General features: G+C 39.2%; 1 pseudogene across 1 annotated transcript; it reads left to right on the forward strand.

The window, feature by feature from the left end:
• The first annotated feature begins 3,746 nt into the window (after positions 1-3,746).
• LOC117713869 (protein CTLA-2-beta-like) lies at positions 3,747-5,147 on the forward strand (annotated as a pseudogene). The gene is made up of 4 exons (XR_013112005.1): positions 3,747-3,882; positions 4,168-4,290; positions 4,382-4,504; positions 4,808-5,147. The product of XR_013112005.1 is annotated as a protein CTLA-2-beta-like (transcript).
• The last annotated feature ends 14,404 nt before the right edge of the window (positions 5,148-19,551 follow it).

Raw genomic sequence — 19,551 nt, forward strand, 5'->3', positions numbered from 1 at the left:
GTTTCTTGGGACCATTTGCTTGGAAGTTTGTTTTCCATTTTTTACTCTGAGGTAGTGTCTGTCTTTTTCACAAAGGTACATTTCCTGTATGCAGCAAAATTCTGGGTCCTGTTTATGTATTCAGTCTGATAGTCTATGTCTTTTAATTGTAGAATTGAGTCCATTGATATTAAGAGATATTAAGGAAAATGATGGTTGCTTCCTGTTATTTTTGTTATTAAAGGTGGAATTATGTTTGTGTAACTATCTTCTTTTGGGGTTGTTGGAAGATTAGTTCCTTGCTTTTTCTAGGTTGTAGTTTAGCTCCTTGCATTGGAGTTTTCCATCAATTATCCTTTGAATTGCAGGATTTGTGGGAAGATATTGTGTAAATTTGGTTTTGTCATGGAATATCTTGGTTTCTCCAACAATAGTGATTGAGAGTTTTGCTGGATATAGTAGTCCGGGCTGGCATTTGTGTTCTGTTAGGGTCTGTATGATATCAGTCCAGGATCTTCTGACTTTTATAGTCTCTGGTGAGAAGTCTGGTATAATTCTTATAGGTCTGCCTTTATATGTTACTTTGCCTTTTTCCCTTACTGCTTTTAGTATCTTCTCTTTGTTTTGTATACTTGATGTTTTGATTATTATGTGACAGGAGGTATTTCTTTTCTGGTCTAGTCTATTTGGAGTTGTGTTGGCTTTTTGCATATTTAAGGACATCTCTTTCTTTAGGTTAGGGAAGTTTCCCTCTTTAATTTTGTTGAAGATATTTACTGGCCCTGCAAGTTGGTAGTCTCCACCCTCATCTATACCTATTATCCTTAGGTTTGGCCTTCTCATTGTGTCCTGGATTTCCTGGATGTTTTGGGTTAGGAGCTTTTTGCATTTTGCATTTTCTTTGATAGTTGTGTCAATGTTTTCCATGGTATCTTCTGCACATGAGATTCTCTCTTCTATCTCTTGTATTCTGTTGGTGGTGCTTGCGTCTATGACTCCTGATCTCTTTCCTAGGTTTTCTATCTCCACGGTAGTCTCCCTTTGAGATTTCTTTATTTTTTCTACTTCTATTTTTAGATCCTGGATGGTTTTGTTTAATTCCTTCACCTGTTTGATTATGTTTTCTTACAATTCTTTAAGGGATTTTGGTGTTTCCTCTTTAAGGGCTTCTGCCTGTTTACCTGTGTTTTCTTGTACTTCTCTAAGGGAGTTATTTATGTCCTTCTTAAAGTCCTCTATCATTATCATTAGAAGAGATTTTAATTCTGAATCCTGCTTTTCTGGTCTGATGGGGTGCCCAGAGCTTGCTATGGTGGGAGAACTGGGTTCAATGATGCCAAGTAACTTTGGTTTCTGTTGCTTACATTCTTGCACTTGCCTTTTGCCATCTGGTTAACTCTAGTGCTACCTACACTCACTGTCTCTGACTGGAGCCTGTGTTTCCAGTTATCTTGCTTGTGTCAGAACTCCTCGGAGTCGAGATATCTCTGTGATCCTGTGATATTGAGCTCCAGCTGCTCTGAGTGCAGTGGCTCCTCTAGGATGTCTCAGAGTAAGGTGTCTTCATGGGAGCAGACCAGCTAGGTGTCTGTCCCTGCCACAAGGACCAAGAGAGGGGCAGAAGAGGAGTGGCATTTTGCAGGGGTGGGGTTTAGGTGCCTAGTGGGTCATAAGTGCCTTCTGCTCTCAGTTGTAGCTCTGGGGCATAGGGTAGTGGGAGAGTGTTCTTACCAGTTGCTCTGAGTGCAGCGGCTCCTCTAGGATGTTTCAGGATATGGTGTCTTCACGGGAGCAGACCAACTAGGTGTCTACCCCAGCCACAAGGACCAAGCAAGGGCTATTCTAGATCTTTCAGTTGTACTACTTAATTATTACAATAAGATCACTCAAATTTTTATGTAAGCACTTGGTGCTATGAGCTTAGTGCTCTTAGATCCACCTTCATTTGTGTCCCATAACTTTGAGTGTGTTATATAATTTATTTAAATATAATAACATTTTGATTTTTTTTATATCTATCTTGACCCATTTTTATTCACTAGTAAGTTGTTAAGTTGCCGTAAGTTTAAAAGTTTTCTGTTGCTTTTGATATCCAGCTTTCCTCCATGGTGCTCAGAAAGGATGGAGGTGTTATTTCAATTTTTTTTGTACATCTATTGAAAATTGCTTTGTGTCCAAGTGTATGGTCAGTTTTGGAGACTGTGGCTTAAAGAATGTCACAGAAAACTTTAACCAAAGACTACTATACCTTGACCACACACTTGAAGAGCTTCCTTTCATTTTAATTGTATTGCAGACCTAAGCTGTGTTGCTACTATCTGTGTATATCAATTCTCTACTTAGATTTTTATCCAGTTTGACTTGGGGGATCATATGCATTTTTTAAGGAAAGCATTCGTTTATCCATCCAATTCTGCCTGTAACAAACATTCAAAAATCTTCAAATCTCAATTATCAGTCAGACAAGAATTCAGTACACCTCTGGAGAACATCAGAGGAAAAGGGCCCTGCATCTACTGATTTATCCTTTCATTCGATAATAGAAACAAACTTTTGATCACATATAGAAGTTTATATCCTTGGTATTGTCTCAGCCAGAGCAACTGTAATTTTTTCTGACTTTTGTTAATTCTGTTTTGTAATCATATGCCCAGCTGTGCTTGCCAGAGTAATAGAGAAGTCCACACAGCAATTTCCTCATGTCCAGTCAAACCCTGCAATTGTCCTATCAAGTCCTTCAGGCTACATAGCTTAGTATGTGTCAGGCATGTGTTGTTTGGTTTGGGCAACTCTAGCACTTTTCCTAAACACTGTGAAGCCCTGAGCTGAGAACGATGTTCGGTGGAGAGATAAGTGTTTCAGACTACTCTGTTTTGGGGTGGTTATTTCATCCTTTCTGAAATGCTTCTGTTTGTTGTAAGCTGTGCTTGTCAAGCAAGACAGGCACAGACAGTGCTTGATGCTCTCCCTACAGATGCAGAATCTGAGGCAGGACTGTGAGACACACTAGCTGTCCCCACTGACTTCATCCTACCATAATTTTGTTCTCTAGCAATTGTTAACTATAGAAAACAAGACATCCTGTGAGTCCGGAAAGCCACATCCTGTATGATTCAGATTGTGCCTGGGGGTCTCCTTAGTCTCCACATGTTTCCTGTCTGTGATACTTAACTCACTAGTAAAGCTGGCTTGTGACCTCTGCTCTGTGGGCCAGGCTGAGGCTTCAGAAAAGAGCTAGCCCATACTCCAGGCAGGAAAGGGTGGAGCCACAGGCTGCTCTGCTCACGCACCACCAGCCTCTTCTGTCAGTTGCTCTTCGGAAGCCCTGGAAAGCATAGTTCTGGTTTCCATCTGTGAACAGAAGCTGCAGCACTTCAGGGGAGCAGAGACAAGCAAGGTACACAGGCTCTCCACCCTGCTAACAGATTGTCTACAAACTTCTTAGCTCTGCCCTAGTACCTGAGACTTCTGTTTCTTAGGTTTTATTTTTCTGTCCTGTTTTTACTTTGTTTTCTTGATTGTCTGTCTCTTAGGTTTTCCTTATGATAATAGAATTACGTCTTCACTCTCCTCCCCTTTCTCCCTCACATCCTCAGAAGTACTCTAATACTTTTTCAATTCTGTCCTCTTTTTTCATTCATTGTTATTACATACATATATGCACATACATATATATTGCTAAATATAGTCTAGACAGTGTATATAACATTACTTGTGTGTATCTTTTGGGGCTGACCATGGTGTTGGACAACTACCCATTCTCTAGGTTTTGGGGACCCAAATAGAGCTGTCTTTCTGCTCATCCTCTGATTGGGAATGGCCTCAGCTGCTCCATCCCCTGATCCAAATTTGGATGCCAAGTAGGAGAAATGGAAGAAGAAATTTGAAAAAATCTACAGTCCGGTTGGTAACATGGGCACAATCCAGAGGGATCTCAGAAAGAAGGGCTCTTGTTTTTGAGAGTCTGTGGGCAAAAATGTGACATAAAGACAAGCCATCACTAAGGATTTGCTTAGACACACATTATGAACTCAAGATGAGCAGCATTGAAGATCCTCTGGGTGAGGAGAATTGCTGGCATCAGTGTCATGAGATCACGTTCTATGGCTCCTCTGTCACTACACACCATTTCCTCAGCTTGTGTGTGGTGTTAAGATGAAAAATGCTATCTGTTGTACTCATTTCCAGGATGAAGAAAGACACAGAAGAGCAGTGTGGGAGGAGACTAAGAAGAAAATTGAGGCACACAATGCAGGTTATAAGCAGGGAAAGACCAGCTTCTACATGGGCCTGAATCAATTTAGTGACTTAGTGAGTGAAATATTGATAATTCTGTTTCTTCACTTCACTTCTTTACAGTTAGTCTCTTGGTTTTCAATGTATTCTTTGCTTTTTTATGAAGACTCCAGAAGAATTCAGGAGAAAATGCTGTGGAAGCTCAATGTGTAGAGGAGAAATGACTGGTGATTTGCCTGAGCCTGAGGATTTGGGGGAAAACAGCTCTCTGACACCTGGGAGGGATCAGGTATGACAGAGTCACACCACCCAACCTCAACTGCTCACAGGAAGCCAAGAAGAAATTAAAGTCCTCACTTGGGTTAGCTGTGAAACAACATGCAGTTCAGTCTTTGACTAAGTGTTCAGCTCTTTGAAATGTGGGGAGAGTTTTTATTATGTTGTGGCTGACAACCTTTTCTTCCTGATTGATGTACTGTAGTTTGGCATTGAACATGGTGAACATGAAGGCAAAATGTTCCAGGGTGGGTGTTGTGACAAAGCCACTGTACTGCAGCCATTCTAATTAATGTGATGTGTGGTTTTATTCCAGCCAGAGTAACAGTTGTGGCTTGATTGTAACATTAGCATACCCTAAGAGTGAAGCAAGCACTCTGCCATTGCCTTGGGAGTCTTCTGCCTCCTGATGGAGAAGCTCAACTGCAGGAGGCAGCCCAGCACACTGTCCAGCATGTGCTGTGTGCAGTGCGACATTGAATTCATGTAAGATTGACGTGGTGACGGTGCTGTGAACACACTCACCCTAATAACGCATTGCCAATTTTTAGCTGTGAAGTTCTTTAAATGAGTCTCATGAAGATCTTTAACTTTCACTTTAAGAAAATGAATATATACCATGATGTCTTAAAATTAAAGCTAGATTTTAAAAATCAGTATTCTGCTTCTTTCTGGTTTTGCTTCAATAATTTTTATGTGTATAAACACATAGTTCTACTTGAACTTATAAGGCATGGTGTTCTAAGAGAAAGGTGCATGGCTCTCTCATTATGGAGTCAGGTTTCCATTCTTAGTTGAGCTTGTTTCCAGGATTTTGGAGCCTACTTTTGACAATGATTTGAAAGTCTATATTAATTTTCTGGGATTTCCAATAGTTAATTCCCATAAATTCATAAAATATAAATGGCAACTGAAAAGAAACTCAGTGCAGAAATGTCACCTACTGCCCAACTGCCCTGTTCCTGAGCCATGAGTCTCATTTTATGCAGACATATCAGTGACCTGTATTATTTACTGTGACAGCATAGGATCCATCTACAGGATGAGTTTAGTCTATGCTCAAGTGACCCTTTCACAACCCAAAAGAGCCCAATCATGCAAAATAGTACAGAGCCATCACTTGCTGCAAATTATTTCATTACAAACCTCAAAACTCATCATATTCCCAGAAGTGTTCAAACCTTCTGAGCTCAATCTTTTTCTTAGACCATTAACCGTGACTACCTGCAAAATTAAACAAATAATACCACATTATAGGCTTCTGATAGATAAATGCATGAAGTATGAATTTCCAATCCAAAGGGGAATTATTGGGGACACAGTAAGGAATGGCAAGTCCAAGACAAGACAATAACTCATAGGGAAAAGACCATATACTAAATACCATGGCTGACTCAGACAGCTGAGTGTCTAAGCTATGATCCCTGTAGGCCATGTAGACTCTTTCTTAGTCTGACTCTTTCCGTGTGTTTACCTTTCTTTGGTGGATATCCACAGCTCAGGCCTCACCACCTCCTGTGAACTCCATTGCAAGTTAGAGTTCACCTTCCCAGTTCAATGAAGGGCCTGTCAATGAGTGCCCAACCTAAGTGTCTCTCTGAACCCATGACTCATTAAATTCAGATTTTTCATTTCTATAGAATCAGTTCTTCACAAAAATGCACTGCCTGCTTTTCAGACACCTCAGGCTAAAGCTTAGCACTTTTGGACCTTAAATTCATCAACTTCTGTGTGATGATACTAAGGACTCATTTCCTTCCAGTGTAGTTTTGCAGAACACCCTAAAGGCACAACAACCCACCCACCCCAATTCTCCTATAGTCAGAGGCAAATATTTGAGTCTATATGGCAGCCACTCTCATGTCCAGGATCTTAAATCTCAACAATGAACCTTACAAAGATATATGGATACTTACAAGAAAACAGAATATTTATTGAATTAGCCAGGTTCTTGTAGGTGTATTAGAAGTTAGACTAGAAGTATCCAGTCATGCCTCTCATGCTACCTTTCCTAGATTAACCTCTGAAATCCCTGCCTCTACTCTTCTGTATTCTCCTGCCTCATTACTTCTAAGGACAAATTGAGGCTGTGGGGTGTGCTCCACAATTCAAACCACAACAGTGAGTAACACCAGTACATTTATTACAGTTCCTCTCTGTGATGGAATGTTATCAAGGATTGCCCTCCTTTATACAGAGTACACATTCCTGGCAAAGAATACATAGCTGAATTATATGCACAAGTCCACCATTTCTAATTCAATAACCAGTTGGTGTGCTTTTTCTTGGGAAAGACTATTTTTCCTGGTGGGATTGAATCTTCACTGTCCTTTCTGAGTTTACTTTGGCTTCTCTACTAGTGTCATGCCTGTTCAGCTCATGTTTGGGCAGCCATTTTGGTGAGACTTCATGGGTATAACATTTGACATTTCTAGGAGACATGGTCTCACAGAAAACGCCTTGTTCTTCTGCTTCATTTTTTCTTTAAACCCTCTATTCTGCAATGATCTCTGATCCTTAAGAGTAGGTATTGTTTTGTAAGTGTATCAGCTGGGACTGGGATTCAAAACTCTGCACATTGATTGCTGTTCCTGTAATAGTCCCTGTCTTTTGGAAAGAAAAGTTCCCTTGATGAGGGATAAAGAAATACACTTATGGGACTGTTTAGATCTGTTAGTATATGATAATTATTAAAATATAGTTAGTAATTATGCTGGTTTAGTAAATTGTGATTGCAGATTCTCCTGCAATATTCATGACTTCACTAACCTTGGATAGCTAAGTGTTCAATATCATGCATGGATTTCTTCTTGAATGGATCTTAGATTCAATTAGGGAGCAGCTGGGTATCTCCAATATATATGTGCTATTACTGCACCCTTAGGGTTATCTTGCCATGATGCTATATTGCTGGGAGCCTCCTGGCCCAGAAAGGGTAGTGGCAGGGACACAGAGTAGGACTCTGGTGATGGCTTTAAAGTCTGAGGATCTCAGGCTTTTCTCAGCTCTCTAACTGTACTGAAATGCTGATAACTTCTAAAAAATCCTAAAAACATCTTGCTCTTTCAGAGGATAAAAAGCTGCTGGTTTAAGATTGATACCTGTAGCCTAACAGTTGGCGGGGGGTGCAGAGGCAGGGGGTTTGGGGGAGAAATTAAGTAATGTGGCCTTTGTTCTATCTCAGCAGGAAATGTTTGGCTCTAACTTTCAATCTGCTAGTCAGAAGTCACAGGAAGAAAAGTGGACACTTAGGAAGTGGTTATAACATTTATTACTAAGTTGTAAAAAGTTTCCTATGAAAGCTATCTAAGAAGAAATGCAGAGTTGAGGCTTAATAATGGTATGTATGTGTGTCAAGTTGACAAGGGGTAAGTTGGTTTTGTGTGTCAACCTGACACAAGCTGATTTATCACATAAAATGGACCACCTGTTGAAGAAATACCTCCAGGGGATCCAGCTGTAAGGCATTTTCTTAATTAGAGATCAAGTGGGGAGGGGTAATTGTGAGTGGTGCTAACCCTGGTCTGGTAGTCCTAGGAGGATCTATCTATAAGAAGGTAAGCTGAGCAATGCATGGGAAGAAATCCATTAAGTAGCAACCCTCTATTGCCTCTGCCTTAGCTCCAGACTTCATGTCTCTGCTCTGTGTGAGTTCCTGTCCTCCAGGATGCAGATACAGTGGAGGCAGTTGTCTGTTGGAGAAATATGCAAGGTGGAAATTTTTCTATGATAGTAGAGTTGACTGGGAAGAAGGCCTAGATGCTGCCTTGTGGGTAGAAATTACAGGTGGCGGGGTGAACAGATCAGGTGGAGAGCCCTCAAACAGATTCTCCTGAGGAGTTAGAGAAGGGAATGAAAGAGCTGAATGAATTTGCAACCCCATAGGAAGAACAACAATACCAACCAACCAGACTCCATGGAGCTCCCAGAAACTAAACAACCAACCACAGAACACATAGAGGGACCCATGACTCCAGCAGCATATGTAGCAGATGGCCTTGTTAGGCATCTGTGGGAGGAGAGGCCCTTGGTCCTGTGTAGGCTGGATGCCCCGGTCTAGAGGAACGCTAGAGCAGAGAGATGTGAGTGGGTGAGTAGGTGAAGAAAGACTAATGCAGGAGGAGGGGGGAGAAAATATGGGTTTCTGGAAGGGGGGCTAGGAAAGGAGATAGAATTTGAAATATAAATAAAAAGAATATCCAACAAAAATGGCAAAAAAATAGAAGCGGTTCAGGACCTACGGCTAAAATCTCAGGATCCTCAGCAATAGGTTCTCTCACGAGTGAACCGCAGATGCTCGCCACAGTCAGAACGCCTGTAAGTGCTGGGACTCGGAAGGACTGGACATACCCACTATGCCCTCAAGGAAGTAACCAACCCACGGTGCCAGTGGCTCTCAGGCACCAGATAAAACTCACAGAAGCCTCTACTGGCGTTTTCTATAGGCACATTAACAGATTTTTTCCACACTTTAACATTTGTCCCATATCGAGTTATAAAACAAAATGAAAAATAAATAAATATAACAATCTCCAAAAAAAAGAAAAAGAAAAGCAGAAGGATCTTAAGCTGGTAGGGCCAGGGGAGAGGAACAAATTCTAGTAAGGTAAAAATTCTTCTATGGGAAAAAATTCTTCGACACGAGAAGAATGAAAAATTTCTCTATCTGCTCTATCTTCTCCTCTCTTTGTCCTAAGTATACATCTTTCAAAATACATGATCACATGTTACAAAGTTCATCACAAGTTCACACAAAAAAATCAAATCATAAATTGAAATAGAAGTTTACAACAGAGAATGTTTACATGCATATCCATTAGGAGTAATTATCTGGCTGAACATCCATCACCTGTCACAGCTCCACAGGTTGGCGGAAGGTTTAAAACCATATCTAAGTTATTAGTAAAGTTTTGTATAGATAAACTCAGTCAATATTTTATCTTCTGTCCTGGAACCTATAATAAATCGTTAGTTCCCTTTTTATGACCTTTGGTTAATTGTTTACAACCTCCTGGAATGTGCTCTGAGTAGGAGAAAGTCTGGTTACATCTAAGAGCAATTAACTGATAACACTTGGGAGACTGGCAAGAGTTCTCATCACAGTTTTGACTATCAAGAAGGAACCTAATAGCAATCCCACTATAAAAGAGCTTAATAATCATTGATATAATTTTAGGAATTATTATAGGATTATCATTAAAAACTTAAGAAGTCATCTATTTGTCTATATAGAATCACTACAAGATAATACATCTTTATGGATCTGCAGAGATCTGCTCCAAAGGAATGTGCTTTGTTATATATGTTTAATATATGTTTATATATATATATATATATGCTAAATATATATTTATATATTAAATATTTTAGATATATATTATATATTTAATACAAATATATTTAATAAATATACATTTATATGTATTTATTTATATTTAGTGATTGTTATATATGTTTAATAATAACAGGGAAAGGATATTAAGAGCAGGAATCTTTCCTAAAATGAATCCCTTACAGCCTTGCTTAATAAGAGTGGACCTGTCACAGAAAATACCATGTGTTTTATTTGTAATTTATGGATCACATCCAATGGAATAACTATACATCAAACACATAGTAAGGGAAATGGATAGAAAATTTGGTGAGAAAGATACTCAGAGAATAGGTATTCTTACTAGAGTAGGTAAAACCCACTAAAGGAAAATTATTTCCTTCAATTCCAGTCTAGAGGATCTCTTGTATAGTTGGACCTTAATATTCAATTTGAGCAGGTCGATTATCTATCCTAGGGACCATCCCTCTGGGACTCAGGACGACTTCTCTGGAAAGCAGTTCCTTCTTAAGCTATGCTAAGAAACAAAAAAGAGTAATTATCTCTTTAATGAGATAAAGACTCCACTTTCCAGAATCTCTACTCCATATCCCAGTGGCTCACAGAGCTGCAGCTCACAAGCAGCTTTGCATTTCTGGATGAATCATACAAAGAAGTGTGACTTGTCCTTTTCATTTTTCAAGACTATTCTGATGAGAGTTTAAGCTTCTGGGTTATATTCTCAAAGCTATAAGTGCAGGAGCATAGACAGGTATCTCCTGATTGAGGTACATCCGGAAGACATGGAAGTGTCCTGGATTCAAAGACAGAAGGGCATATATCATGAAGGCACCTTTTTCCATTTTTATTGAGTCATTTTGTATAAACTCCTCATTGATAAGCGAGAATGTGTGTTTGGTTGTAGAATCACCAGAATTGAAAACATGTTACAAATCAATATTGTTTCTGGAAAAACAGTAGTATTTCTATGTACTTTAAAAAAAAAAATTTAAAAATAAAACCTGAATAGAAGAATTGTTGATAAAAAATCTTCTACTTTTTTACTCTTACTGCAGCACATTTTTGTGAAATTATTATTATATATTATAGGCTAAAGAAAAAAGTGAGGATGGCGTATAGATTAATCTTCAAAGGCATGCTTACCAGCCAAAACTAAACACCATTTTACAGCATATTCTGTAAAATCCTGGTTGCAGTATCATCCTAGTTAGGTTACTATTGCCATGATAAAACACTATGAACCGAAGTTAACTTGAGAAGGAAAGAGTTTATTTGGCTTATATATTCTGAATCACATTCCATTGAGACACTAAGGATAAAATACCCTATAGGCTTGTCTACAGCCCTATCTTAAGGCTAACATTATCTAAGATGATTCTATCGTGTGTCAAGTTGACATAAAACTAGACAGTTCAAGACAGCTCCTGAAATGCAATCTATTGATAAGAACATATATGCACCGACAATTATATAAGATTGCCAGATAGCCATAACTAAACTACTACAGATTTATAGTAGAAATACATTCAGACTAAAGTGCAGTGTCCTTCAACATGCAAAAGTTGCAACATAAAATATGAGCAGACACTGACAAGGCAGATCATTGTACTAACCCCAGTGCTCTCTGATGCTAAGGAACTGGGGTGATATTGCTATTCACAAAAGCATGACGCCATCCAACATCAAAGATATAAGAAGAAGGATTTCAAAAATTGGTGAGAAAGATATTCAGAGAACAGCTATTGTAATTTTTTCTGCCTGGGTTTCAAGCCCATTCTGATGAGATTGTAGGCTTCTAGGTTATTTTCTTAAAGCTATGAGTGAAGGAACGTAATGTGAATTTCTCCTGATTAAGGTGCATCAGGGAAATGTGGAAGTGTCCAGCCCAGAGGACCTCTGGCATAGATAGACATGTTTAGACATGACTTAGATTTTCATAATTTAACAGAGGAAGAGTCTTAAAGAAAACTGGTTAGTAGAATAGGAGAATCATGTCCTAACAATGGAGAAGTAAGAGTAACTGGGGGAGGAGATGAACCTTTTGAGAGGGTTGAGAGGAAGGGAAAGGAGACGCATGAGGATGTATGACCATGCTGAGTCTGTTTCTCTGATTCTGCTTTGTTTAAAACTTTTTGTTGATTCGGTCACATTAGTCATATTTCCTTCATCTTTGTGATCCAAGGCTGGTACCTTATGTGTACCTAGTAATGAATTTGTAATCTATTTTCTAATTGTCGGGATTATTTTATGTGCTATTGTTCTGTTCAGAAAATCTTAACCTACACTTATATCTGTGTGTACATTTGGGAGATTTGATTATTACTGATGTCACATTCAAATAGTATGTAGTATCTAGGCCACAAATCCCTACCTGCACATTCCTTCTGGATCTGTGGTTTGAGATTTTATCATTTCTTCCCTTCCTGTTTTTCTGTCAGTTATTACTTCAGAACAAACACCACCATTGGCATGCTAACCTTCTTTTAAGAATTTAATTGTTTTTATTTACTGATTGAGGTGTCTGTTTTATTGTTTGATTCTTTCATTGCTGGCTGCTGTGGGATTGAATTCAGTTTGCTGCTACCAGAAATGTAGAAGTTGGATACAGTTCTTCCTCCCAGCCCCATGGTCCAAGAAATAAGACTCATACTTAAAATATATTTATAAATACCTTGAAGATATACCTAGATTCTTTTCTGACTAGATATAACTTAAAATATCTCATTTATTTTAACCTATATTCTGTCCGCGTGACAGGTTACCTGTGCTCAGGTACCATGTGTTTGTTTTCTCACGTCTACCCTTGCCTGGCTCTATCCCAGAATTCTTTCTGCTTCCTGGATGTCCTACCTCCTATTTCCTGCCTAAGTCATAGGTCATAGGCTTTTTCATTGACAGGAGATGCATCCTGATAAAGTGTGAGGCATAATCTCCTCAGAGAAGTCACATTATATAACTATTGTACCTGGGTCATCAACCATGATTTTCTGTGCTCTGGGGCTATTAGTTAACATCGTTGTCATAGTCACCTGTACTAATGTGTGCAGAAAAATGAGCATAGAATGGAACTTTTTATTTCATAGAAAACAAGGAAGCCCTAAAGTTCTACTGATAAAGTCTAATGATACTCTAAATAGATATACATGGAGCATAAAACTAATGCCTGTTGTCAATGAAAGCTTACTTGAGTCACACACAGTAGAACAGCCTCTATAATACCATGGAGCTTACAATGGCTAGTTGTTCTACAACACAGAAGAAAGCCTATGTGTTCTTCCAATGAAAAGATGAGGCAGACAGTCTTTAAGGTTCCACACTAAAGACTTGGAAGGGGAATGATAGAGGAATCCAAGGTGTTTAAAGAAGACATGTAAAAGCAACTTGATAAACTTAAAGATAGAAATAAATGCTCAAGTGATATACAAGAAAACAAAAATATGTGACTGAATAAAATGGTGAAGACAATTCAGGATCTAAAAGCTGAATTTAGTAAAACACATACACACACACACACACAGAGAGAGAGAGAGAGAGAGAGAGAGAGAGAGAGAGAGAGAGAGAGAGAGAGAGATGCTTAAGAGTACTGTAGCTGAAATGAAGATCACATTGAAAACCTCAACAAGCAAACTAGAAAATTCAACAGAAAGCCTTAGAAGTAAAAGGTGAGGAAAAGACAGAGTGTCAGAACTGAAGATAAAGTAAAACAACTGGATCACTCAAGCAAAGACCATGATCTTCTTTAAACACATGGAAGGAGAATACAGAAATTGTGAACCACTATGGTGAGAGCAAATCTTTCATTACAGGAAAAAAAAAAAAAAAAAAAGAAGGAAAATCCAGGTCAAAGGCATAGAGCAGATCTCTGAAGAAAGAGACTGAGAAATCTCAAAGATGGAGAGATCTCTCATGCTCACAGGTCAGCAGTATTTATATTATGGAAATGATGATTCTGCAAAAAACACTTTACATTCGATTCCATCACAATCCAAAGCCCAACAAAATTGCCACAGCAAAATATAAGTTGTAAGTTCAGTGTCTATTAAAAAAAAAAAAGATCAGGTTAGTTATTGCTGAAGTTTAGGCTACAAGTTCTCATTTTCACTTCCTTCTTGGTCTGTTGTTTCAGATCAACCCCATTCTGTTTTCTGGTCAGGCTCAGTAGCACTGAGCTCAACTCAGCTGTGGGTTAAACTGAGACACTGTACTAGAATATAGTGACTCAGTGAACTCCAAGATATTTTAAGCAAAACCACTTTTTCTAATGTGAAAATCAAGAGTTGGGCTAAAATTCAACACAAAGTTACCTAAAAACTGTTTCTAGAGCCACTCAATAAACAATGTCAGAACTTTACATCTAGTTCGCTACCTTCCTTGACATTAGCAGTGTCTGTGGAAGCCCACAGCTTCACCCCAAGAGCAGAATGGCATAAGATTTCAGTACATGCCTGGAGTCCCAAGGTCTGGAGTCCCAGCTTACTCACTAACACAGGGAAGCACAAAAAGAGGATCTCAGGGGTGGGGCTTCCTATAGAAACTAGGAATTTAAAATCTGAGTACAAGAAATAAAGACATAGTGAGACTTGAAAGACCTCTGAAAACCTAGGTCTATGGAGCTCATCTGAGTAGCAGCAGACATTGCAGGTGAGGCCACCAAGCCTGTGAAGGGAGATTAAAAATCCACACTAGAGCCGGGCGGTGGTGGCTCACACCTTTAATCTCAGCACTCGGGAGACAGAGGCAGGCGGATTTCTGAGTTCGAGGCCAGCCTGGTCTACAGAGTGAGTTCCAGGACAGCCAGGGCTACACAGAGAAACCCTGTCTCGAAAAAAAAAAAAAAAATCACACTAGAGGAAGACACTGGATAGACCCTTAGGGAAATACCTCCAGAATGACATTATGTCTCCAACTTCTGCAGCCCTGATCATCTGGAGCAAGGGTAACAGTTAAAAAAATTAGGAGATAAGTGGGTCCCTTGGGGACCCAGTTCTGTGTCAGGACCCAGTGAGAAAAAGTCTGGGCCTGTCCACAAGGACTTTCAGGGCATCTCTGTTCATCACTACCATGTCCTTCTCTTCCTGTACCAGACAGCATCTTGTTTATTATCACTAAACATGCTCTGGTCTTATCTAGCATGTTCAGAGAGGAATGCCAGTGCTATTGCCTTGGTGCAGCTTTAACTGGAGTGTTGAGAACCTAGTCTTGAGAGTAGCCTGTTCTTATGCCTCATTTACACTGGTATTTCTGGCTTCCAATGTCTTCCCTATGTGACCCTGTTTTATATTTCAGAATTGGGTGGTAGTTTAGAGAAACAGCCTCAAGTGTGGGACAGAAAAGTGTGGAACTATTAGATGGAGTTGTTTTCAGGTTCTCTACAAGGACATTTGAGTCAAAGTTCATTCCAAAAGAGAAGGTCCAAGACACAGACCATTTCCTGCTGTGTTTTATGCAGGAAGAGTACACTAAGTGGGCCAAATCTTTGGATTCTCCTTTTCTGAACTTAGAATCAGACATCAAACTAGAAATTTTTGTGTCATTGACCTCACTGTGATTTGTTTTATCTTGAGTTAATTGTATCCTAAGTTATTAGTTAAAGTTTTAATCTTTTGAACCACAAGGAACATCAACCTCTGTGTGATGACCCAGCTTCATAATGTTCTCACACTGAACACAGACCAAAGGAAAAAGAGCAAAATAAAGAGAACAAGACCCAATTCGTGGTTTGATGTTACAAGAACAGTCTTCTGAATACTGAAAGAGAAAGTTGATTAGCTGTTTACAAAAGCAGGAAGTGTCTGTGGAGCACAGGCACTTACCTGAAAAAGCCCCTTTGGAAGAGAGTGTGTGACTCCGCAATTGAAAGCTTTCTAGTTAGTGAGTAGTTTCTTACTTTGAGTGTAATCTGGAAAAGTATTTAATCGTAGATGTTTGATTGACTGATTTATTGCTTTTGATATTTGAGAGACTGTCCATTTATTTTGTCCAAGGCTGGTTGACTTGTCTTATATGCTTAGTTACAATTTGCTGTTGGGTGTTCAAAAGCATGTAAGTGGCTACAGATTAACTCTTTGATTTGGTTTAAAAGTCAACTGGAACTCCATATGGGCTACTCTTTATGAATTAGGAAGACTCATCTGGATCCCTAATTTTTTTCTTCACCACCTGTATCATCACAATGAGATCAGATCCACCAATACTGTGGCTTCTTTTGCACACTGTAAACCAGCTGGTGTACAGTCTTTGGAGAATCCATGGCTTCTTTCATGGGGAAGACTGGTGATTACCAGAGAGTTCCCACCATCCCTTTAGCCTTTCTTGGCTGACTTAGAAATAAAGGGCCCAATTCTTGGCTACCCTTTATGACATAATTTCCTTATAGGTGTAGGTTTCTAAGCTTTGGGGTTTTACATCAAGAAGGACAGCTTTAAAAGCAATGGTTGGAAATTCTGTTATATCTAGAGAAATATTGAGAAAGAACTCAACCATTTTTACATAAATCTTGTTTTGGGTAAGGTTTTGGTAAGGTTAAAACCTAAAGTTAGCAAAATCACAAGTAATGATCTCAATAAGGCACTGGTTCTCAATCCGTGGGTCATGACTCCTTTGGGGGTCAAAAAAACCTGTTCACAGAGATCATACATACATCAGACATATTGTATTGTAATTCATAAGAGTAGCAAAATTACAGTTATGGAGTAGAAACAAAAATAATTTTATGGCTTCCTCATCATAAGGAAGTATATCAAAGCATCAGGTCCCAGGACTAGGAAGATTGAGAACCATTGTAATAAGACATTTGTTTTTGTTTTTGTAAACCCATTTTTAAAAATGTTACTATAATAGAATGCGTCCCAGGATCTGTACTCAAACCTGCTCTCACCTTAACTATGAATTAAAGGGAAAACACAGGACTAAAGTATGGTTAGTCACAAGGCAACACCAGATTATTTTAGTTTAAAACTTCTTGCTTTAAGAAAAGCATGCTAGGGCAAAAATCCACACAGAGTTAGCTAGAACCTTTGTTTCCTGCCCTAACTGCTTAGCACTCTTTGACGCCTTATCTAACGCACTGAGACTCGCTGCTCTGCTTTCCTTTAAAAGGTATACCTGTACCTCTTTCGATGCTGTCATGACAGCTCACACCTAAATTCACAGAACTGAGTAGGATTCCGCATCAGTAAGTGCTGAGGTGACAGTACACTACTGTGTACTGAGGTGCCTACACTGTCAATTGCAAGTCAACAGACACAGAGCCATAGACTTGGAATTTAATGCTTAGTTCTTGTGCAGTTGAGATGGATGATAGTAACCCAGTGACCCCTGAAGAACTAAGTTGAGTTAATTTTCAGTGTGTGGGAGGGCATCCTAGATCAGCCTCTCAGCCCTGCAGAAGCTGTTTAAATTGACACTGGGGAGGTACCCTGACATGGACCTTACAGAATCAGACAAAAACATTAGGAATGAGAATATCAGTAGCATTAGAAATTCTAGTATAGGAAACCAGAGAGTATGGGTAGGGCATTTCAGAAGGTAACCAGACCTCTCACAGGATTAGGATTAGGGTTGTACAGGATCACTTTAACTCTGGGCCCAGGAACAAAACATGATTGCTGTTTCTTTCTAAACCAACTTCAGCACCTATCTCTCCCTGCACCAACAGGGACGATCCTTTGAGCATGTAATCACAAGGTCAAATCTTCTGGATTCATCTGGTATTGGCAAAGTTGGCAGGTGGCATGCTCCTAGTTAGTCACTATCTGTACTGCTTAATAAAGATCTTGCAAAATGTGAGCGTAGAAGCCTGAAAATGGTCTGCCCATGTGCCTCTCCTATACTGCTGGATCTGAGGTCTATGTAATAAATACATACAAAACTGAAGGTAATGGAACAAAGCTGCTGCAGTGTGTTCTTTCTACTAAATGGAAAATACATTCTTCTTCCAGCTGGGGTGAAGAATGGGGCATGAAGGGGTACATGAAAATCCCCAAAGACTGGAACAACCACTGTGGAATTGCTACATATGCCACATACCCAACTGTGTGAGCTGAAACATGAAGCTAAGGAAGAAGTGGTCTGGGTACCACACTTACAGAGGAGGGATTCCCCTCCACAGAAAAATCAGTATCTACTATGTGACCTGAGTCACTGAAGATGTGGACATTTTTACATTTGTTAATTTCTACTCCTTACTTCTATAAAAGGCTTTACAACAGCAACTCCCTCCACGGCCCAAAAACTAAATAGATGAACTTTCATTTGTAAAACGATGTACCAAGTTACATCTTTAAAAATAAAGCTTAGGTTAAAATAACAGTAGAGCACCATTACACTCATACCTAAACCACAGAAAGACCCAACAAAGAAAGAGAACCACAGACCAATCTCTCTCATGAATATTGATGCAAAAATACTCAATAAAATTCTCACAAACCGAATCCAACAACACATCAAAACAATTATCCATCAAGATCAAGCAGGCTTTATCCCAGGAATGCAGGGATGGTTCAATATTCGGAAATCCATCAATGTAATCCACTACATAAATAAACTCAAAGAGAAAAACCACATGGTCATCTCACTAGACGCTGAGAAAGCATTTGACAAAATTCAACAACCCTTCATGTTAAAAGTCTTGGAAAGATCAGGAATTCAAGGCCCATATCTAAACATAGTAAAAGCAATATACAGCAAGCCAGTAGCCAACATCAAACTAAATGGAGAGAAACTTGAAGCAATCCCACTAAGATCAGGGACTAGGCAAGGCTGCCCACTCTCACCTTACCTATTCAATATAGTACTGGAAGTCCTAGTTAGAGCAATTAGACAACAAAAGGAAGTCAAAGGGATACAGATAGGAAAGGAAGAAGTCAAAATTTCACTATTTGTAGATGATATGATAGTATACTTAAGTGAACCTAAAACTTCCACATGAGAACTCCTAAACCTGATAAACAACTTTAGCAATGTGGCTGGATATAAAATCAACTCAAACAAATCAGTAGCCTTCCTCTATTCAAAGGATAAACAGGCAGAGAAAGAAATCAGGGAAATGACACCCTTCACAATAGCCACGAATAAAATAAATTATCTTGGAGTGAATCTAACAAAGCAAGTGAAAGATCTGTATAACAAGAACTTCAATTCTCTGAAGAAAGTAATTGAAGAAGATCTCAGAAGATGGAAAGATCTCCCATGCTCCTGGATTGGCAGGATTAATTTAGTAAAAATGGCTATCCTGCCAAAAGCAATCTACAGATTCAATGCAATACCCATCAAAATTCCAAATCAATTCTTCATAGAGATAGAAAGAGCAATTTACAAATCCATTTGGAATAACAAAAAACCTAGGATAGCGAGAACTATTCTCAACAATAAAAAAACCTCTGGGGGAATCACCATTCCGGACCTCAAACTGTACTACAGAGCAGTACTGATAAAAACTGCTTGGTATTGGTACAGAGACAGACAGGACGATCAATGGAACAGAATTGAAGACCCAGAAATGAACCCGCACACCTATGGTCACTTGATCTTTGACAAGGGAGCTAAATTCATCCAGTGGAAAAATGACAGCATTCTCAACAAGTGGTGCTGGCTCAACTGGAGGTCAACATGTAGAAGAATGCAAATTAATCCATTCTTATCCCCTTGCACAAAGCTCAACTCCAAGTGGATAAAGGACCTTCACATAAAGCCAGGTACACTGAAACTATTAGAAGAGAAGTTGGGGA

This window comes from Arvicanthis niloticus, chromosome 8 (assembly GCF_011762505.2).
Source record: "Arvicanthis niloticus isolate mArvNil1 chromosome 8, mArvNil1.pat.X, whole genome shotgun sequence".
In the NCBI taxonomy this organism is placed as follows: domain Eukaryota; kingdom Metazoa; phylum Chordata; class Mammalia; order Rodentia; family Muridae; genus Arvicanthis; species Arvicanthis niloticus.